Source organism: Lepidochelys kempii, chromosome 11 (assembly GCF_965140285.1).
Source record: "Lepidochelys kempii isolate rLepKem1 chromosome 11, rLepKem1.hap1, whole genome shotgun sequence".
In the NCBI taxonomy this organism is placed as follows: domain Eukaryota; kingdom Metazoa; phylum Chordata; order Testudines; family Cheloniidae; genus Lepidochelys; species Lepidochelys kempii.
In genome coordinates this window covers 74,586,342-74,609,942 of record NC_136390.1, presented here as the reverse complement: position 1 = coordinate 74,609,942, position 23,601 = coordinate 74,586,342, and positions in this window count along the sequence as shown.

Genomic DNA, 23,601 nt, shown 5'->3' with positions numbered 1-23,601 from the left:
AGTCTGTGGATGGGACCTGCCAATGGTCAGTCTCCCTCTTTCTGTTGCTTTGACAAAACTTTTCCAAAGGTCTTGGTTTCATTTTGCACTGGAATGGAAACTAATGTCAACCCCTCAAAGCTTTTTGTGAAACAGCCTTCTTCTTCTCTGGCCAGCCTTGGTGCTAATAATCCTTCTTTTTTCTCTTTTGGTTGCAAGATCGTTGGAGCAGGGTTAACAGCTTACTTGCTTTTGAGGGTGCTACTGTTATTGAAGTGCTGTGTACCCCCAATTATCTGAATGGGGGGGGGCATGGATTTTATTTGGCTAATCAGAGTTCAGATAATTGAGATGTCAGGAGCCATTCAGCAGTGGGGTAGCCTCCCTGGTGACTGGGGTGGGGGGTTGAGGGGGTGGAAGGGGCCTCATGCCCCAGCTCATCTTCACAGTCCTGGCCAGGGGTCTCTGCAGAGGGTGTGTTTCTCATGTGTCTCATGCTGGGGGGCAAGGCAGGGATGTGCCTAATGTGGCAATTCGGATCATAGGGTTTTGGCGAAACGGGAGTATACTGCAATGCAAATTGTTCTATGTAATTCTGGGCCTAGGTGTTGTTACCTGGGGTTCTTTCTACCCAAAGCTCTTGGTAACTTTTACTCTGTGCGAGGAGGTGTCAGGAAATAAATCAGGGGAGACACGGCCGTCCGACCGTGATGGCTGGCACAAACAGGACAACACATGAGTGCTTTCACTTAAAGCTAAACTTTACCTAGTCTCCAGCACTTACACACGTCCGCAACAGGTTAGCAGAACACCCCCCACCCTCGATAATTACCGAAGCTGAGTGGGGCTCTCGAGTGGCACAGCAGCGGCGTCTGCCAGTGGGGAACACAAGATGCAGCCAGAGGGAGAGTCCAGCCCCGAAGAGTACCCCTCCCCCTCAAACTTTGCCCCCTTATTTATACATTAGTAATAGAATGACATGTCCCTTAAAGAAAACTTGTTAAGTAAGCTGTTTGAATAGTCAAACAAGAGGTTCCTTCTAATTATTGATTAACTAGGTGTGGGTTTTTCGAGAGTTTGCAGTCTTAAGGCCCCAATAGACATGCCTGGGGCACATCTTGCTCTTCTAAAATGCATGTATCAGCAACTTCAACACAATTCTTATCAGGAAGGATGCGGGGTCAAACTGCCCTTTCTGTGGCACCAAAAACTCCCTCCCCTCCTTCTTTGGTTAAGCTAAGCCTGCTGACTTGGCTGCTTTTAGCAATAAGCAATAGTGGTTTCAGGCACTTCACTGGTTTGCTGAAATCTCCCCGTACAGGTGTCACGTGCAATATTGTTAGACTCCGGTAGAACTACAAGGAGCTGGTAGGGGGCCATTCGGCGCAGAGTCATTGTGCTTACGTAGTTATGCACCTTTTCAGTATAGGCATCACAGTGGGTGTGGCCTGAGTGAAGCCCAAGAAAGGACCGCAGGTTTTAACCCAGTACAACTCAACTAACTAGGACAAAAGCAGCTGTAGCTCTGTGCGACCATTTGCAGGACACAATGAGCTGCATGGTGAAAGGAATGGCTAGACCAAGCTCTTCAATCTCTCACGTTTTGTTTGATCCCATTGTAATCTCAGGCTTTTCCCTTGTGAGCCACACAGCAACAAGCATTATAATTCGGAATTAATGTCTACCCTCTTTGTTAATGGATGGGCATCAGTGATGTTGTATGCACAGTGCCTGGAATAAGGTTTGTTAGCTCTTATTTGTAGTACAGCGGTGCTCTGAGGCACCCACTGCGCTAAGCACTGTAAATACACATAGCAAGAGAGAGGCCCTGTCCCAAAAAGAGCTTGCAACCTAAGCAAACGTTATCCCCATTTTACTGTTGGGAAATTGAGGCACAGAGAGCCTTGACCAGGGTTGCAGAGGGAGTGTGGTGGAGACAGGGATCAAATCTAGGTATCCTGATTGCCTTAACCATGAGACTGTTATTATCTCTAGCAACTGTAGGATCAGCCCACATGGAGTGGTAGTTGAGTCACACAAAAAGAGTGGCTATTTGTGTGTGTTCATTTTGCCACAATGTTTTGGAAATCTTGATAGAAAATGAGATTTGGAATCTGGCAGACAGTCTCTTTTAGACTGTAACGGTTTCAAGTTAGATATAAAACTACTTGATATAAACTGGATAGCAAAGGCGAGATGTGAAATACCATTTGTAGCCAATTTTGCCCAAAGCTGGATTTTAGTTATCTGCATGTGTGCAATTTGCCGTTGCCATCACCAGTTGCAGATTTCCACAGTGAGGTCACTGGCTGTAGATCCCATTCACAGGTCTGAGATTAAATGAATATTCTGTTTGCATCAGGAATTTTCTATTGTCTTTTGTGCATGTCCTTGCTGTCTCAATATCAGTTTTCTGGCCAGCTGCAATCAGATGTTTACTCAACTGGGACATGAGGCTTTCCTTTGAGTCCCTGTGGTGTCAATACACATGCTGATATAGGAGTCTTTTCCTGTCTCATTTGTATCTGATTCTGGGCCATATTGTCTGCCGGTGTACCTACATCAACATTAATGGGTTTATGCCAGCAGAGAATTTGGTCCTCTGGGTGACCATTTTCTCATGCAACAGAAAGAACTGAAGTTGTTATCCTCCAGAGGATGGGGTGTCAGAGATTGGACCACTTCCTGTATTCCACTCTGAAAATATGCACCTCAGGTACGTGGTTGCCTGATTTCTTTACAAGGAGTGGAAGGCAGGGGGCCCTCATTTTCTGTCTTAGTAGTCGACTGAACATTGATCGTTACAGAAAGAGGTGAGAGTTCTCTGTAGGACAATAACGTGACTATTGTGGGAAGAACTCCCACCTTTTGGCTTTAAAATGTGGACTCCCCCAGGCCTTGCCTGATTCAAAGGATTCTATAAAGGAATGAGGTTTTAGGGCCCCATCCTCAGCTAGTGCCAATCAGTGGAGCTCCATGTAAATCATAAACCTTCAAGTGTTCCTCTGCGGAAGTGGTACCATCCCAAGGTAATACACTTAAAATTCCTGAGCTTTAGGTGTAGAAAAGCTATTTTGGTGCATATGCGGTTTTGTGGCTCCTCCTGAGTCCTGTCATGGCAATGAAAGTTCCTTAGCTTTTCAGGAAGAAGGATGAAAGAAAATAATCCCAATCAAACTCTCTGAAGTATTTCTGTAATTGTTTCTTGGTCCATAGGTAGCATATGCAGAATGCATGATGGTCTAGGGCAAAGGATTACCAGCAATCTTTTAGGAAGTGCTACATAATAAACTTGTGAACAATGAGTTTGGTCCCAATGCATGTCAGTGAAACCTCTCTCCCACCCCATCATGTATCCCATATATATATAAAATAATTGGTGTGCTACATAATGGGTGAAATCCTGGCCCCCGTCAGAATCAATGGGAGTTTTGCCACTGATTTCACTAGATTTTGACTTAACAAAGATTTTTGTTAGGGAATGATGTCTAAGCTACAACCTATTGTTCAAGAGGGAAAGGCCATAATTACTCATCAGTGCCTGAAATTCCCCCTCCTTGGCATGCCCTGAAGCCTTCTGCACAATAGCATGTTCTGCTCCATGGTTAAGGGCCAGAGTTTATGTTTCGTTTATGCAGCAAAGGAACAAAGAATTCCCATCTGGCTAGACAAGGGTCACGATTGGTGGTAACTAAGGCCTGGATTTTCAGAGGAGTCACACACCCAATCTCACTCCTTAGGCACCCATGAAAACCCCAGCCCAAAACGACACCCAGGATGGAATTCTAAGATACGTTTGGGTTAGCAGGGAAAGACATGACACCGTCAGCCAGGCCTGTATCCCACACTGCCCTTACCACTGTGTTTGAATCTGCTGGAGAACATCCCACCATGTTTGAACCTGACGGGAACAGTCTTTCCTAATGGCCTTGCTCAGAAATTCTCCATCAGATTTGTTGCCACTGCCCCACCAACAACAAAGGGATTGCCTTGCTGATTGGACATGATATAACAGGCCCTTCACATCATTTGCACCCCACTCCTATCGCTTTGCATTGCAACTTCCTAATGGCAGACCCGTGCAGAGTGTTTTCCAGGAACAAGTCTTTCACAAAGATCTTGTGCTGTGACAGTGTCCACAGTCTGGCATGTTGCCACATACGATTTACCTTTGTATGTACCTCTCCTGTAATTAGTGGTGGGTGAGCCACCAAAGATTTGGAACTGGGGTTTGGCTTGGTTAAGCACCCAAATCCATAGGCTTTTTCAGGCCTCTTGAGGATGCAGAACCAAGTTAGAAATCTCACCTGAGAAGCTTGTACTGCTGCATTTCAGCACTGGAGCTTCCAGCTGGCACCAGACACTCCAAGACAGGCAAACAAGAAAAGAGAGGCATAGATTGTAAAGAACTAGGGTCCACTACGATCATCAATCATCAATCACCACCAGCATCATACAGGCCAGGGAATTCCATCCCAGGATTGCTGCAGTGAAGGGAATTGTTCTTCCCTGTGAAAACATAGGGACCAAGTGGAAAAGAATCCTGCAAGCAGCTTCATTCAGGGTCAGCTTGGGGCAAAGATCTGGGGAAAAGAGATGTCATTTTATTCAGACCTGCTTACCCGCGGCTGGTGGAGCAATCTACCTTTTGCCAAGCCGAACCCACCCCGCAAAGCAGGAGTGGCTCAATGCTGAAAGAGACTGGATGGTCCCTGCCACGGGATCCCCTTTACACATTTAACAATGTGGTCTGGAAACCCATCAACACCATCCTTTAACTGTGTCCTAGAGGTCGCTAGCCGTCTGTAGCCGCCTTTCATTTGTAAAGCATCACCCACTGGGAAAATAAGGAATAATACCACTCAGCGCTGCCCTTTAGGTGGGTGGAAGAGTGTTACCCAGGTAGCGTGTCAGACACCAGTCTCTTCCAAGTGTTTACTTCCCATTGTCTTGCAGCTGTGCTAGGACAGGGTTATGAGAAGATGATCCCAAAAGATAGGAACTTAAAGGATGATCAGAGCTAGGGATGAAGCTCTTCAGCCAAAGTGGAAATGAGGTGGATGAGCCAAAGGATAAATATTAATAGTCATCAGACAGGAGGCTCTCCAAAGTCAAAGCCTGGCTTTGCTGTGGGCCCCTTGTGCGAGCTTGAGGAGGTGTGAGTAAGAGCCACCTTCTCCGAAGGGTGCGGAGAGGATAATGACTGTGCGGCGTTTATATCCTACAGTCCTGGGGCTTGTCCAAGAAGATGGGTTGGAAGCCCTCCAGGGCAGGGATTGTCCTTGGTCTCTTTGTACCGTGTCTAGCACAATGGGACCAGGCTCCCAATCGGGGCATTCTGAGTCATGAGATAAAAACTTGCTATTACTAGAACAGTGTCAGAGTAGGGTCGGGGCATTTGTTTAATGGAACCTATACAGAAAAGCCCTCCCTGAAAATGTCTGTTCGAGTCCCTCCGTGTCTCTCTATGCAAGGCCTGTTCTCTGGGATGACCCATCTCTGACCACTTGCTCTTCCCCTTTTAAAGCAGTAATGCCTTCTGCTGTTTGATCAGATCAGCGGATCACTTAGCCCATTTAGACCAATTTCCTGTAAATAGTCTTCTAATGGCCTGATGCTGAGTCCCTTTATGCCTCCTTGGAAAGCCACTTACTTAGACGCCTGAATATGGATGTAGGAGCCTACATTTAGGTGCCAAACTGCCTGAGCTTCAACCCCCACCCCATCTTTCAAAATCTGAGCCCCACAAAGTACACAGCTCTCGGGCTGTATGTCATGGGTTCTACAGGAATGCCGAAGGAATGGACTAGAATTACACCCTGCTTTTAATCATTTGCCCCTCTGACTCAGAGTTTTGAAGCATTCACTATGGCAAGGATGCCGAGAGAGAGGGGGAACTAGAAATGGAGAGAGGTGGCGGTCCAGTCCATTTACAAGCGGAGCTACACCTGAGAAATGAATTTTTCATTTTTTCTCTGGCATTTGACTAAGCCAATTATTTTGTTTGCCCTGGAGGTCCATCTAAGGTGACTGAGGAAAAGGTCTCTTAAGTACTAAAGCAGAACACGTGAGGAAAAACACTAGGACCTCTAAGTGGGAGAAAGACTGGCAGGAGATTTCATTTTCAAATTTGCCCTGAAGGCTTTTACCTTCTGAGCCCAGCAAAGGCCAACGGGGGAATGATTCCAACTCCAGGCTTCCAGCTTCAATACTAATTTAATCTGAACTATTTCCTCCCCTAGGAGAGGGAAGCAGGGATGAAGTTTGCAGATTCAAAGGGGGAACTGAAAAGGATCTCAGTTCCTTTTCTTGGCAACACTTGAGGGACAATGTCTCCTGGCCTCTAGGACAGAAGGTGGAAGAATGTGAACACAAACATATTCCAGTTGGTCCTGATTGCCTTTCCTCCCCCAGCATGTTTTATTAGGCTTTATAAAGTAATTATTAGTACAGATTTCTTTGCCATGCAATAAAATTTGCTGCCCGGGATATCAGCAAATTTGACTATGGGCAAATTAAGCTGTACTCCCCCATTGATAATGGCTCAGAATGCCCATCAACACGGAGGCTGGAAGTTAGCTGTGTGCAGTCTTTTAGTGTCATCTCTGCGTGGTGATCATTTTTCAGCGCACAGTGGCAGGATTTGCTGTAAGAAGTGACATTAATACAGTAAAGGGCGGGGGAGAGGTCTTAGAGAAAAGTCCCAAATCCAAACCCCTCCTCCCAACAACAATTTTTCAGCATGGACAATTCATTTATCTGCAAAAGTTCAGCCACATGAGGGACCAACGTTTGCCTTTGCATAGATGTATGTGTGGTTCCTTTGCATCAAAGGGCAGCTTACTATTAGACTCATAGAATTTGAGGCCAGAAGGGACCATCATGATCATCTAGTCTGACCTCCTGCACATTGCAGGCCACAGAACCTCACTCACCCACTCCTGTAATAGACTGCTAACCTCTGGCTGAGTTACTGACCTTCTCAAATCATGCTTTAAAGACTTCAAATTATAGAGATTCCACCATTTACCTAATTTAGACCTACAAGTGACCCATGCTGCGACGAAATAAAAAAAATCAAGGTTTTCTGCCCATGTGACCCAGGGAAAAATTCCTTCCCAATCCCAAATATGGTGATCAGTTAGACCCTGAGCATGTGGGCAAGACCCACCAGGCAGATACCTGGGAAAGAATTCTTTGTAGTAACTTAGTAGCCCTCCCTATCTAATGTCCGATCACCGGCTGTTGGAGAGATTTACTATTAGCAGTTGCAGATCAGCTACATACCACTGTAGGCAGTCTCATTGTACCATCCCCGCCATAAACATATCAAGCTCAGTCATAAAGCCAGTTAGGTTTTTTGCCCCCACTGCTCCTCTTGGAAGGCTGTTCCAGAACTTCATTCCTCTGATGGTTAGAACCCTTCATCTAATTTCAAGATTAAATTTACTGATGTCCAGGTTATATCTATTTGTTCTTGTGTTCACATTGGCACTTACATAACTCTTCTCCCTCCCTGATATTTAGTGCTCTGATATATTTAGAAAGAGCAAATCATATCTCTCTTCAGCCTTTGTTTAGTTAGGTTAAACAAGCCAAACTCTTTGAGTGTCCTCTTGTAAGGTAGATGCTCCATTTCTCTGATTATCCTACTAGCCCTTATCTGCACCTGTTCCAGTTTGAATTCATCTTTCTTAAACACGGGAGACCAGAACTGCACACAATATTCCAGGTGAGGTCTCACCAGTGCCTTGTGTAATGGCAATAACACTTCCCTGTCTCTACTGGAAATACCTCCCCTAATGCATCCTAGGCTCACATTAGCCTTTTTCACGGCCACATCACATTGGTGGCTCATAGTCATCCTGTGACTGACCAATCCACCCAGGTCTTTCTCCTCCTCCGTCACTTCACACTGATACATCCCCAGGTTATCGCAAAAAATTCTTATTGTTAGTCCTTAGATACTTGACCTTAGATGCATGCCATCCCATTTCTATTACTCCAGTTTACAAGGCCCTCCAGATCTTCTTGTCTGATATCCCAGTCCTCCTCCATATTGGCAATGTCTCCCAACTTTGTGTCATCTGCAAATTTTATTAGCACACTCCCACTTTTTGTGCCAAGGTCATTAATAGAAATGTTAAATAAGATTGGTCCCAAGACTGATCCCTGAGTAACTCCACTAGTAACTTCCCTTGAGTCTGACAGGTCACCTTCATTGTAGTCTCCTCATTAACCAGTTCCTTACCCACCTTTCGATTCTTGTATTAATTCCCATCTTCTCCAATGTAACTAATAATTTTCCATGTGGGACTATATCAAATACCTTACTAACATCCAGATAGATTAGATCTACTGCATTTCCTTTGTCTAAAAAAATAAATAAATAGTTATCTTCTCAAAGAAGGAGATCAGGTTGTTCTGGCACGATCTACCTTTTGTAAAACCATGTCATATTTTATCCCAATTACCGTTCACCCCTATGTCCTTTACTACTTTCTGTTTCAAAATTAGTTCTAAGACCTTGCATACAACTGAGGTCAAACTAACAGGCCTGTAGTTTCCTGTATCACACCCCCCCTTCTTAAAAATAGGTACTATATTAAGAATTCTCCAGTCACAGGGTACGACTCCCAGAGTTGACAGATTCATTAAAAATCCTTGCTATTGGACTTGCAATTTCATGTGCCAGTTCCTTTAAGATTCTTGGATGGAGACTATCTGGACCCCCCAGTTTGGTCCCATTAAATGGTCTGAGTTTGACTTCCACCTCGGATGTGGTAATTTCTACTTCATATCCTCATTCCCATTAGCCACTGTCCCCAAGTTCCTTATTATGCTTATTAAAAATGGAGGCAAAGTATTTATGTAGGTGTTGGGCCATGCGTAGATTATCTTTAATCTCCACCCCATCCTCGGTGCTTAGCGGTCCCACTTCTTCTTTCCGTGTTTTCATTTAGATGGCTATAGAACCTTTTACTATTGGTTTTAATTCCCTTTGTAAGGTCCAACTCTGCTTGGCATTTGGCAGTTCTCACTTTTCCTCTGATCTCCAAGAGGTAGCTTTCCTTGCTGATCCCTCCCCACTTTCATTTCTTGTCGGCTTTCTGCTTCATTTTAATCACCTGTTTGAGATGCTAGGGACATATTGCTCCCGTGGGTATGCTGTGGAGTGACTAATGTTATTTCAGCCAGCAAGTCCCTCCCTGTAACAAAACAGAATGATATACAATGGGATATTATTGGTAAGACTCATGTTATTAGTTGTACTACACTCGTGCTTAGAGTTCCTGAAGCTAAATTCAAGGCCCTATTAGGGATATAGAACATCTTCCTGGTGAGGAGAGATTAAAAAGACCTGGACTATTTAGCTTAAAAAAAAGATGATGACTGTACTGGGGGGTCAGGGGGTATGATAGAGGTCTATAAAATAGTGAATGGTGTCGAGAAATTGAATAAGGAAGTTTATTTACCCCTTCACATAATACAAGAAACAGGGGTCACCCAATGAAATTACTAGGCAGCAGGTTTAAAAAAACCATAAGGAAGTACTTCTTCACACAACGCACAGTCAGCATGTTGAACTCATTGCCAGGGGATGTTGTGAAAGCCAAAAGTATAACTGGGTTCAAAAAAGAATTAGATAGGTTCATGGAGGATAGACTCATCAATGGCTATTAGCCAAGATGGTCAGGGACGCAACCCCATGCTCCAGGTGTCCCTAAGCCTCTGATTGCCAGATGCTGGGGCTGGATGACAGGGGACAGTTCAGTTGATGATTACCCTGTTCATTCGCTTGGCAGCATCTGGCACAGGCCACCATCAGAAGACAGGACACTGGGCTGGATGGACCATTGGTCTGACTCAGCATGGCCATTTTTATGCAATAATTCTGTCTCAGAAAGTTGGCAATCTACATCACCAAGGGCTTGTCTACACTACCGGCCAGATCGATGGGCAGCGATTGATCCAGCGGGGATTGATTTATTGTGTCTAGTGTAGACGCGATAAATTGACTGCTGTTCACTCTAGCGTTGACCCTGGTACTCCACCTCAATGAGAAGCACAACGGGAATTGATGGGAGAGTGTCTCCCATCGATATATCACAGTGAAGACACCACGGTAAGTAGATCTAAGTACATTGACTTCAGCCACGCTATTCACATAGCTGAAGTTGCATAACTTACCTTGTTCCCCTCCCCCGCATAGTGTAGACCAGCTCTGAGACAGAGCAAGGAAGTATTATTATCTCCATTGAACAGATGGGGATCTGAGATGCAGAGAGATAAGTGACATTCCCAACCCCCACAGGAAGTCTGTGGTCTCATTGGAAAGAGAACTCCGGTCTCCAGAAGCCCAGTCCAATCTGTCAGCTACAGGGCCAGCCTTCTTTTTCCAAAGTGTGTGAAACTTACCGAACAAAAACTTGAAACCACAAAAATTCTGTCTGCTATGGGGCTTGGGCACACTGTGAAACTGAACCAAATGAGGTGTTTAGATTTCAAAGACGCTGAAAGCTCTAAATTCTTTGAAGCAGGGCCCACATTCTTCCGCACAGGGCAGAGTATTCTCTCCATATGCCACTAAAACCAGAGTCTGACTATATCCAAGTACATTCGTATGTCATAAATTTGTAAAATGTTAGAACATTTGTTTTGTTTATTTTACTTTCCCTGTGAGCTGCCTGTCAGTTATTAAGAAGTAGAGCTCGGTGAAATTTTTTGCCTGTAAGGTTTTTTGGTGAAAAATGCAGATTTGGTGACAATGAAATATTTTGTGAATGTGTGTCAAAATTGCTTTGGTCCTTTCCCACACAAAGAAAAACAATCCTGAAAAAAATCAAAATGGTTTAGTTGGACATTTTCTAAATGAAACATTTCACTTTTCCGTTTCAAAATTCCCTTAAAAAAACATTTTTAAATGGTCAAAAATTAAATGAAAACATTTCTATGAGGTTGAAACAAAATGTTTCATTCAACCTGAAATGATTTTCCCCCCAACTTTTTGATTTGCAAAAATGTTGAAAAGTTTTTTTTTGTTTCATCCTACATAATTTTTTTTGACCTGCCAGTGAACCAAACAAATCCATTATTTGCACAGTTCTAACAGGAATGCTAAGTATGAAGGTGAAGGCACTGGACTCAGGAGTTCTGGGGTCAATTGCAGTGATTGTCGAACCTTGGACAAATCACTGAATCTCTCTTAACGCTTCTTGTGTCCCACCTCTTTTTCTGTCGGGTCTATTTAAATTATAAACCCTTGGGGCAGGGACTGCCTCCTACTACGTATTTGCATAGCAGCCAGTGCAGTGAGGCCTGGATCTTGGTTGGGGCCTGACTCTAATATAAATGATAACAATAATGCAGTGAAATTGATCAGTGTAATTGATAATATGGTGATGAATGTGTGACTGGGAACAAGCCACTATCAGAGGCATTTCAGCGTGATAGCACTGAGTACTTGCAGTAGCAAGGAAGCAGCTGAAAATTCAGAAATCACAATACAGCAGCACACAGTGGTAAAACCCTTTAAATGGAGGTAAGGTAACAACAGCCGTTTTGGCAAATTAATTTTCTCTCTATCAAGCCAAAACATATCCAATAATACAAGGCTGTCCTGTAAATCACAGTGTAGTAGGACCCTGTTAAACCGATAACCTTGCTGAACCAGAGCTCTATTTTAACAACAACTCCAGTACCTGAAGAGGGCTATGATGTTTAATGAAATATGCTGTGGTCTGTATTCATTTACCATATTTATTCTTCTGTCAGATCCATCCCCATTTTCTGTGCATTGGGAGTTTAGCCCTTTAACAAGTTTATTCCTTTCTATAAGCTACTCCTATAAACTGGCTTTGCTCAATTTCTGTCTCCCTTTGAAATTGGTAAAGGTGAAACATATTGCTTTTGGGGATTTGTGTCCAGGGGCTCTCCTGGATTCATTTCACGTCTGATTTCTGTAACAGCAAGCCATGTACAATGCTCCTGTGAAATGGACACTTCTTGCTTAAAGAATACAATTTGTTTGCACTGAAATAACACTTTCCTCAGTGCATTTCCCTTGTACTCTGACACTATATTACTGGCAGCAGATCCCCCAGTGGAAAATACCATAGGTAGATCATATACCATGGCTCAACCTTGCTCCCTTTGACTTCAAAGCGCTCCAGAGGGTTGGGCTCATAACACGCTGCTCCCTGGGGACCCTGGACATGGCTAAGCAAAAGACTGCTAATGAGGACTCATGTGTGTGCCAGCCCATGGCACCCATCACAGGCACTCAGGCAGTCTGGCACATGGCTCGCTGTACTAGGGGCCTGGGCAGCACTGGAGCCATTTTACCACGTGTAGAGCTGCGCTCCCCCCTTGCTGGACCCACAGAGGCCGTGTCCAGCTTCCTCAGCTGGCTCATCAGAGGCCGACACAGAACAGATCACAGTGAAGCTTCAGACAGATGGCGCTTGCTTATGGAGAGCAGCACATACCAACCTTGAGTCACCTCACCAGCCACGTGCATCTAGGTATAGCTGTTTGGCTCCTTACCCCCTAGAGCCTGGAGAACAGGGTAGCTGCAGTGGACTACTGAAGACAATATCGCTGAGCGTGCAATCCCCCATGTGCTCGATATGCTCCGCCTCCTGCTTCTCTCTCCTGCAGTCCCCCACATACCCCAACCATTCTCCTTGTGGCCCAGGAAGTCTTGTGTCAGGAAAAAGTCTCTCAGGATAGCTTGAGAAAACTGCTCCCAAAGTAGATCCTATTATGTGGTGTTCTAGGTTATTAATTCATGGTGGCTGACTGCACACAATGTGGTTGCAATTAGCTTGATCAAAATCTGGGGTACATGCACCCCTCAAATCTGGGGCAACATGTTAATTCCCTTGGTAGCATCTGGCACTGGCCACTGTCGGCAGACAGGACACTGGGCTGGATGGACGGTTGATCTGACCCAGTATGGCTGTTCTTATGTTCCCTACCTCACAGGAGGTGCTGTACGATAAATACATAAAAGTGTGTTAGGTGCTCAGGCACTACGGTAGCAGAGGCCAGATAAGTGCAGCTGACTGATCAATAGACAGAGATGGGGCGCGTGCAGTTCATTTAGCAGCATGGCGCAGGTACGTGGTGCTCTAAGGACACTAATAAAAGCAATGTCTCGCTAGGTAAGAGGTGCCCAGGCATTATAAACACAAAGCTGGCATCAGTTCCCTCACAGTCACCTTCTCATGCAGTACACACCTGTTACTTTGGAAAAGTGGTCAGTTACACACACAGAATAAACAAAATGTCACACTGGCAGCAGGCCTGGAGTCAGCTACACAGTCGCTGTTCATACCTATATGCTAAGAGCTCCTAGTCAACTCAGACAAGGCCAGCAACCCCCTGACGCTAAGGAACGTATATGGTTGAAGAGAGCTGAACACTCAGGGCTCATTTCAGTCATTTATACCTGTGCGAAGTGGTGCGACTCTGCTATGGTGCCACTTCACATCCACATTGCCCCAATCTAAGGCTGAGATTTGCAAAGCGAGTTAGGAACCCAAGTCCCATGGAAATTTGGTGACAGTTGGGCACCTACCTCCTCTGGACTTCTTTGGAAAACCCACAGGGTGCAAGGCAGTGGGGGAACATGCCCTCAGTTTCACCAGTGTATCCTGATTTCTCATAAGCACTTGTGAGCTGAAAGGTCTTGTTCAGGGGCATAGACTGAGCCATAGCACCAAACACACAAACACTCTGTGTAAGAGCACACGAGAGGGGAGAACATAGACTGAGCGCCCAACAGATATACTATCAATGGCTACTTCTTAATAAAAAATGGTCATGTGATCTGCCATGAGACTTAATGCAGTTCAGGAGGGTTATCAGGCATTCTTCCTAGGGAAAAGACAGCCTTGGATATTGTCTTGGAGAATAGTATGAGCAACATGGATATATATATATATATATGCCAAGGTTTTTTTAAAGAGACTAGTATTTTGGGTATCAATTATCACAGCAGCTCCCAACACGGACGGTGGGTACTCGGCATCTATTAAACTCAGGCCAATTATTTAGGGGATCAAGATATGGATTTGGGTGCCTAACTTTAGGTGCCCATGTTTGAAAATATTGCCTTTAACGGCCTGTGCCTCAGTTACCCCTGTGTAAAATAGAGAGAATACTTCCTCTCTCTCTCACCCTCTATCTTGTATATGTCCACTGCAAGCTACTGAGGACAGGGACGGTCTATTACTCTTCAGATGTACACATATCCCCTACCTGAATGCAACCCTAGATACAAATGCCCCTGAATTTTAAAGCGTTTGAAATCTAGGTCTGCTTCAAAAGTTGGTGGCTAAGGCCCATCTCTGGTTTTGATACCACAACTACTTCTCTGGCAACCAACTCTGATACAGTATTTTCAAGTGGGCACGAGGAGCTGATGAGTTATTGACAAAGTTATCTGGCAAAATTCTGTTCTGTTATGCGAGTGAAAATCAGTAGAGTTACTTTGTAGTTATACCAGCGTAATGGACATAAGAATTTGGCGTAGTGTTGTCAGACCCGTCACTGACTAAAAAGAAAGAGGAAGAGAAATTCACCAAAACATTATATAGCCTGTAAGCAACATTGTTTTGAAACAAAATATTTATTCATAAAGGCACCAGGGCCTTGACAAAGATGATGTAAGAGAAACAAATTCTTGATAGTCTGGGGATTTGAACTTTGCCCTTTGAACCTAAATGCCAGAACATATTTTAATATTCCTGTTACTACTAAAGTTAAAGATGGATTGCTAGTTAGTCTGTATTTCTCAGCTTGTGCTGCCTAACTTATTTGTATTTCGTTTCTGCTAAAGCCTATATTGGGAATCTATGCCCACAAAAATATAGCGATTGGAGACAAAGGTATTCATTTGAAGGGAGATAAATTGCTCTCAAGCTAATCTATTTACACGGCTTGAGAAGGAGCAGCAACAGCTGGTGAGGAGACCTCTGTGGTGGTGTCTGCATGTTATATGTATCATAGCTCTGTTTTTACAACAAGTGCCTGAGGGCAAAGCTAGAAACTTTTCGGAGGAAAATAGCCAGTAGACTCAATGCTACACCAGGGATATATAGATGTATGGAAATATATAGGAACCACCTGTTCAAATGGTGTTAAAGTTGACTAGCCATTGTTTGTATTTTTTCAGCAATCTATTCCATTGGCTGCAACAAAATATATATGGGAAGTGGACTATCAAGTCTAAAGCTATCAAACCGACCTGTAAATGGTATGATCTTGGAAATATTTAACAGCAAGGATGCATTTGGATCCTGGCCAGCGCTGTAGTTCAGTACACAATGGAAGCAGTGTGTATGTAGAGCCCTACTGTACTTAAAAGAATAATAGCTGCTAAAGTATGTTTCCACATTGTGGGGCACCTGGTGTTTGGATCAAGATTGCACAAAAAAGGATCAGGGAATATGGGGAATAGCCATTGCTGAGGGTTCTAACCTGCTGAATGCTTATTGCATGACTGCTGACATCACCTACACAGAGTCTGCCTGTCATCGCCAGAGGGTGCCGCAATGAGCAATGTGGTGAAGGAGTCTAAGAGCATGAGGTGGATCAACACAAAGGGGAGTGGTGGAGGGAGAATAATAGGAAACAAAGTCAGGAAGAGAGGGAATTTCAACACAAAGACAAATGTTTTACTTCCTAAATCACCATGTTCTTCACAGTGCAAATACTTCTCAGAGCTTCTCGCCCCAAAGGCCTGATGCTTTCAGGGAAACCAAGTGCGTCTCAGTTTCAAAGGTAACAAGTCGTAACTCTCACTGTTCCAGTGTAGTAAACATCCAGGTCTCTGAAAGCTATGCTTAAGCTCTTCGATATCTGGATTACCCATTTTCTAGCATGGTTTTGGGCCACCTCAGGAGGTATCGTGCTAACAAGGTTGGATGTCTCCAACCATTGATTCCTCAGGGTAGCCTTTTGGGCCAGATTCTGGTACTCCTACTGGGCAGCATCTCACTCTGCAAGTGCTCCTGATTCCAATGGGGCTAGCAATGGAATAAGGCACTATTCAGCATAAATAAAGGCACCCCTGGGGCAGAGAGTTCACCGAGACTACTCACAGAGTAAGGCACTACTCAACACAAGTAAGGGGGGCAGAGTTGGTCCTTGGGGAGCACTCCTGCCTAGCAGAGCAGTGTGAAATATCTGTACCAAAATCCACCCCCTCCAAAGGCCTGATTCTCCCATTCTTACTTGCACTGAGTTGCAGGTTTTTAGAAGGCAGTGGGACCACTTGCAGAGTAATGTACTTACTCAACAGGAGCAAGGAGGACGGACTCAGACCCTAACTTTGCTGCTTGGAGAAAAATCAAGCATAAATTCCCACCCACCCCCAAATATTTGGATGCCCGCTATCCAGCTTTTGGCATCCTGAAGCATCCTGGCATCTTGAAAACCTCAGTAAAAATGGCCTAAACTCCAGCAAAGGAGCACAAGCCCACGTGCCTTCAGGATCATGCAGTCTCCTGATGGAAATAGACAGTTCTGAGTGAACCTGAGTGATCCGATCCACACAATAGCATAACAGCTAAATACCCTTAAGTACTCCACCATATGACAGCAAATGTCTAGGGAGTTATAGGTCAGCTTCTCAGTGGAGCATTGCTATAGGGTTTTTACTCACCAAGAGGGTGCCTCCTTGCAGCTGCATTGGGGGAATAGCTCCGACCCGTCTGATGCCCCCTTCCATCTGTCCTTTGTGCTACAGCCCTTCTTCAAGTGTTGGTCCTCTGGCCAGGTCACTATAGTTTTCCCCTTCCAAGGAATCAAAGTCTCATTGGAGGATCTGGCTCAGGCAGTATGCCATTTTTCTGTCCAGACTATGCCACTTTCCCGGTGTCTGGCAGGGGAACCCAGGCTCACCTACTACTCCAGGCTCCAGTTCAAGGAACCTCAAATCATCAGCCAAGGTCAGCAATATCCCACCTTGCTGACATTCCCCGGAGCCTTTTCCTACTTCACCTCTATCAGGCTTCTGCGCCTCCACCCTTCCGGGTAAACCCTTCCTTCAGGGCCAGGATCCCAGGGCTTCTGCTCTCCCCTTGGGTCTTCTCCTTTCCCTCTCAGCACTTTGCCATCTAGCCTAACTCTCCTCTCAGGCTTTGCCATCTAGCCTAACTCTCCAATCAGGTGTGGCCCATCAGGTTACTTAACCCCCCCTGGACCACATTAACCCTTTCTGGGCTAGCATGGGGTTGAACACCCCATCACAAGGAGAAATCAGTGATGTGGTGCCTAGGTATATTCTAAGTGTAACTGGCTTATTTACACACATATGCAGTCCTGAAACAGAGCTGGTCACAGTGTGTGCAGGTCAATCCCTTCTTTTAGGAATCTCAGCCCGGCACCAAAGTCCGGTTCCCAGGGAAGATCTCTGCCTCAAGAACAGACTCTTGTTAGAGACCAAAGTAGACAGCAGACTCTCCTGTTGATCACATAGCTCAGCCATACAGCTCACAGAATGTCTAATGAGACTGAACATTTGCTCACTCACCAATAAAAAGAACTTGGAGGACTAACTGTAACAGCGCCATGGGGTGACACCTGCCACCGCAGCATTTAACTCCCAGGTTTTGTGTAGGTTGATTCAAAAATGCCTGATTTTCTTATTCGCTAAGGTGAAACCATCAGCAATACCTGTTTCAATGGGTGTTACAGTCAATGCTAAGCTCTCAGGCTTCTGTGCTGTGTGAAGGTTGAGAAGTTGCACAGCTACAGTCTAGGGACCGAATGGCTCGGCAGCAGTTCTGCGGAAAAGGACCTAGGGGTGACAGTGGACGAGAAGCTGGATATGAGTCAGCAGTGTGCCCTTGTTGCCAAGAAGGCCAATGGCATTTTGGGATGTATAAGTAGGGGCATAGCGAGCAGATCGAGGGACGTGATCGTTCCCCTCTATTCGACATTGGTGAGGCCTCATCTGGAGTACTGTGTCCAGTTTTGGGCCCCACACTACAAGAAGGATGTGGATAAATTGGAGAGAGTCCAGCGAAGGGCAACAAAAATGATTAGGGGTCTAGAACACATGACTTATGAGGAGAGGCTTACCTGGGATTGTTTAGCCTGCAGAAGAGAAGAATGAGGGGGGATTTGATAGCTGCTTTCAACTACCTGAAAGGGGGTTCCAAAGAGGATGGATCCAGACTGTTCTCAATGGTAGCAGATGACAGAACGAGGAGTAATGGTCTCAAGTTGCAGTGGGGGAGGTTTAGATTGGATATTAGGAAAAACTTTTTCACTAAGAGGGTGGTGAAACACTGGAATGCGTTACCTAGGGAGGTGGTAGAATCTCCTTCCTTGGAGGTTTTTAAGGTCAGGCTTGACAAAGCCCTGGCTGGGATGATTTAACTGGGAATTGGTCCTGCTTCGAGCAGGGGGTTGGACTAGATGACCTTCAGGGGTCCCTTCCAACCCTGATATTCTATGATTCTATGATTCTAAGTGTTGTATGAACTTACAGATACTGTACAGCATGGCAACAAAACACTGGCAAAAGCAAAAGGAAGATATTAACAACTCTTTAACTTGACATTTACTAATAAGGTAACATTGCTTCGTTTGTTCCAGGAACGGATCCCGACTCATTTTCCCACACTGGTATATACAAAAGTATTTCTTTGTTACAGTTTCAAGCTTTTAGTCAATCTAAGACACTGCCGGATGCTACGCTTAATTAATTGTCCTGTAAATTATACTGGAGACACTGCTTTGGACATGACTCAGCTTCCTTTGAAAGGGAATCCTGTGTCTCTGGGGAATTCATGGAAGTCAGACACCCTGCTGGTAGCTAGTGATTCATGTCTCTGTACTTAGAAAGCTATATCTAGAACATTTCATCATGTCTCCCCCTGCACCATTCACACTGGATATACACTGCGGAAGAATGCCCCATCCAATGAATTGTTCCAAAGCAGGCAAGATTTTTTCCTGATCTAGAGAACTATTCGGGGAAATGGAGAAACTGGCAATGAGCTCTTCCTTCTGCAATTCACCATCATCAAGTTTATGGCCAAAAGGGATCACCAGGTCATCTAGCCTGACCTCCTGTTTAGCACAACCCACCACCCACTACCTACTACCTGCACACTAAAACCAACAACTAAAATTAGGCCAAAGTGTTGCAACCCTCATGGAGAATGATCTATTATGTGCCACAGGCAGAGAATAGGGGGGGACAAAGGTTCACCAGTGCCCTGAGGCCCCCACAATGGCAGGGAACTGATTAAGAGAGACACACCCAGATGATCTTGGTAAGCGATCCACACCCCACACTGCTGGGGAAGGCAAACCCTCCCCAGGTCACTACTGATCTGACCTGGGAGAATATTCCTTCCTGACATCACATATTGTCACTGCCTCAGCAGTGTGAGGTAGAAATTTGAAATCAGCCCCAGAGACAGACCTCCCCTCGACCTTTCAGTGCTCTGGTTTGTGCCTTGTACCTGGTTTGAGTCATGTATCTGGTTTGTATCTATCAGTGGTCCGGTTTGATTTGGCCAAGATTCATCCTTGAGTAAGGGGTCATCAGGGACCAAATTGGTCCTCTGTGAGACACAATTCAGGCTTCTCTGCCCAGGGTCATCCCAGCTGCAGGCTGCACCTAACTCAGGGCTGCGCCTCCCCCAGTTTGTCACCCCCATAGCACTGGGTGGAGAATGAATTTTTCCTACATTACATCTGCATCCTGTGCCCCTCCTGGTCCCCCACAGCCTCATGTCCTTTCTCTCCCACCTGTAGCACCTCCAGGTTTCCACAGCCCCCACCCCACCCCCAGTGAAGCTGTCATGTGATGGGGTGCAATCCAGACTGGTAAAGAGTTGTGTCACCTTTCACCCTATTACCATTAAATGCCTTTAAAAGCATTGCTACTGTAGCTCTCTACCTGGGATGCTCACAGTCAGCAACAAACAGGCTCTCTATGCCTTTGGATTGAGCAGCCCTGGTCCAATGGTCTGGCTCCAGGAGCCTTGCCTGCAATACCAAAGCCTTCCACTTTTCTCCACCAGCCTGGGTTAACTACTGGTAAGGTGACTCCAAACTCTCCACAGCCCCAGATTCCTCCCAAAACACATGTTCTGCAGAGTCAAAATCCAACAGTTTGTTACTTTAACTAGAGTTATCAAACAGTGCAGTTCAAACACAGCACTGGAATGGCTTAGATTCAAAATAAAACAAGTTTCTTTAATTCCGAAGAGATAGGTTTCAAGTGAGTACACATGTAAGAATTAAAGTCAGAAATGGTTACAAGTAAAGATAAAATGCTTTCTAGTGACTAAAAGCTAACAAGCTAGATTTGGTTCATGGTCAAATCCTCACCATGCTTCCAACAAGCTGGCTGACCAAACTCCTGGGTCAGGATCTACCCCCCAAAGTCAAAGGGCTGGTGAAAGACAGATAGCTTGGGATCCTGTACCCCTCTCTTTTATAGTCCATTGAATCTCCAGACCAAAGTCTATTTCCAGCTGTGAGGGAAGCAATGTGGAGTCTGTCTTGAAGGAAGTGTTCTGATGCTTCTTCCCCAATCCCTGCCCAGTTTGTCCCCCCCTTCTCCATTCTTCCCTTTTATCTTACCTTCTCCAGAGTCTGTGCTGAAGAGTGGAGCAGGGGATGGGAGAGGGGGCAAAAAGGAATCCTTCCAGCAGCAGGGGATGGGAAAGGGGCGAGAATGGAATCCTCCCTCAGGAATCTCTTACCTTGCCCTACCTGCTGGGACACAAAAGCAGGTCAGGGCTGTGCTTCTGCCACAGTGGCCCTGGCTGTGAATGGCTGAAAATCAGCCTTCTGACTGAGCAGCACTAGCCACACAAGCTTCCTCCCCTTTCTCTGCCACATTTGCGAAAGAACAAAGACAGCATGAATAGCAAGAAAGGGAGGAATTTGTGGGTTTTCCATCTGGAGGCCATAAGGAGGCCATCTGCTTCCTAGTGGGTACAAGGTGAAGGAGGAGAGCTGGAAGCCAGTTCACAGTCTCATCATTTATTAGGATTAAAATTGTGTATTTAGCACGATAAAGCCACACACGCTAGTGTAACCGATGGCATCACTTGCCAGCAAGATGGCTGCTCATTGCGCGAGGCTCAGAAATGGTAATAGTGGTTAAGAACTTCAAAAATAGAGCTTTTTTCAGGCGTTCAGAGCTCCCATTGAGTTGGGAGCACCTCTGAAAATAAGGCCCCAGTGTTTCTATCTCACAGTGTATCCCTGGGTCTTCTCTCTTGGGGGAGCTACTAGACTGTCTGGCTGAGCAAAACAGGTGCAGCTTTCCTTAAAGACCAGGGAATTTTTCAAAGAGGCTGAAGGGCGTTATGTATCCAAATCCCACTGAAATTCAATGGCAGATGAGGCCCATATCCTCAGGCACCTAAATACCTTTGGGGATCTGGACCTGAATGTCTAATTCTTTTGGGTTCCTTTGAAAATCCCAGCCTAATTACAGCCCCCAGCATTTACAAATCACAAGTGAAGTCCACACAAATCATGAGTTGTTTAATAAAATCTCATGATTTTCAAGCCAAACTGATGTGATTTTATTTAAAAAATAATTAAGTTGTCCTTTTTTTAAATTTGCCTTCTGCATTTTAGCCATCAGAGCTTCCATTTAAGCTTTTCTCTGGAAAAGCTAGTACTAGGAATGCACTTTTTTAAAAAAAATGAAAGCTGAGGTTTCCACTTATCATCTTTCTCCATGGAGTAGGGGGATCAAGAAACACACCAAACATTGCCAACATTATGATAAGCTTGTAAGACTTGGCAACACCATAATTATATTTTAGATATTACAGGACTGGCTGACATTCATGATCGTTAAGTATATGGTGCAGCATAATGCATTATATCTGAATGGTCCTAGCAGGTAGGACTCACCGGGAAATCAATGGGAATTGAGTGCACTGAGCACTTTACTGGACATGCCGAGTTCGCCAGAGGATTAATGCATCTGATTTGCATGGGAATACATTGGCAGGATGGACACATCTGTTGCAATGACTTTTCTCCCACGGAAATTGGGCTATGATAAACTCAGTGCAGAATACCAGCAGCTTGGCTAATGACGTTGGAAATTACCAGGTAGCTGTTAAGAAGCTGCTTTGTGCCAATTTCATTAGTACAGAGATTAAGTGCTTCCAGGTGGTGTAATGAGTGTCACTTGTTCATCACCCGTACAGTACCAGGGCATCATGGGGCCAGGCACTCACTCAACAGGATCTGTAAGGAAGAGTAAAAAAAACGAAAGCATCCGTAAATGAGTCATTTGCAGACATTGGTGGCTGGCTGGTGTAGTGGCAGGGGAAGGAAGAGCGGCGAAGAGGTCTCTTTGCATTTGTGAATGCAGAGGAGACTGTTATTGACTTTACATAACACCAGAGGTAGATTTTTTTTTTGGAAACATAGCCTTACATCAGAATGATGTAAACACTACCACATGGTATTTTACTTCGGCTGTTTGGAAATGTGATAGATGAAACATGACAAACATTCCTGCAAGTTTATTTATCCATCTTTTCATTTGTGCCAGTTTTCTATTAGCCAGGCATAGCTCTGGCTACCAGATTGACTCTACGGGTTGGGGGCTGGTGAAAGTGGAGGAGGGGGATGAGAATTGTGGGGCTTCCAAGCCCTATCTAATTTAAAGCATCTTTTACTGAGTGGTGCAGTGAAAAGGATGTGGGTAAAACAAATTTAAAAACCCTGAAAGGGATCAAAGCATGTGTGCAAATTTATTCCTTGTGGTAGGAGCTTTGCTTGTTGCTTTTTCAAAAGATGGGTGATTCTTCTGTGGCTGACACCCTAGCACTCAGCACCTCCTCTGGATTTCATCTTGGTTTCAGCTATGATTGATGGCTGGGATGACACCAGAGACTGTATATTCTGAACGAGATTTAAGGCACTTCCCCTGATTCTGTGGTGTACACATTAAACAGCTGCATGAAATCGTTCTATTTATAAGTGGTTCAAAGACACCACAAATGTTGGTGGATGTTGTTTTGAAGCACCAGGCCCCCAGGAAGTCTATAATGATCTCAAGAACCTGCTGTTACAACCAGAACCGAATGCTTTCTTACCTTGTGTGGATTGGGGGAAGCTTGTCTTATAAAGTTAGACTTAAAGCATCCTCCAGGAATAGCAGCTACAATACAATTAGGGGACAATCTGATTGACCAGGGAGTTATGTTATTAAGAAGCCATGCTCACCAAGTTGCCCAGGTCAGAATGCATTAAAATAATCACATGATCAGAAAAATAATATACTGCAGGTTTCGTCGCAAACACCTCTCTCAATCTGGGGGCATGAGGCTTCAGAATGAGGAATTTGAAAACATTTGTCCTAGAAACCAGACTGACAAAATCAGTACAGCGTGCAGGCCTCTGTATTGTCTAAAATAGATAGGTTGTAGGAGATTGCAAGTACACTGTAAGGTCAGATCCACAGATGATTTATACCAACATAGCTCTATCTGCATCATGTCCCAAATCTGCTTTTGGCTGGAGCCAGGAAATGGAGAGGCAAGGTACTCTGTCTTTACAAAAGGCGTGGTTAAGCTTTGCTTAATACACCTTTTGTCTGTATATAGCATC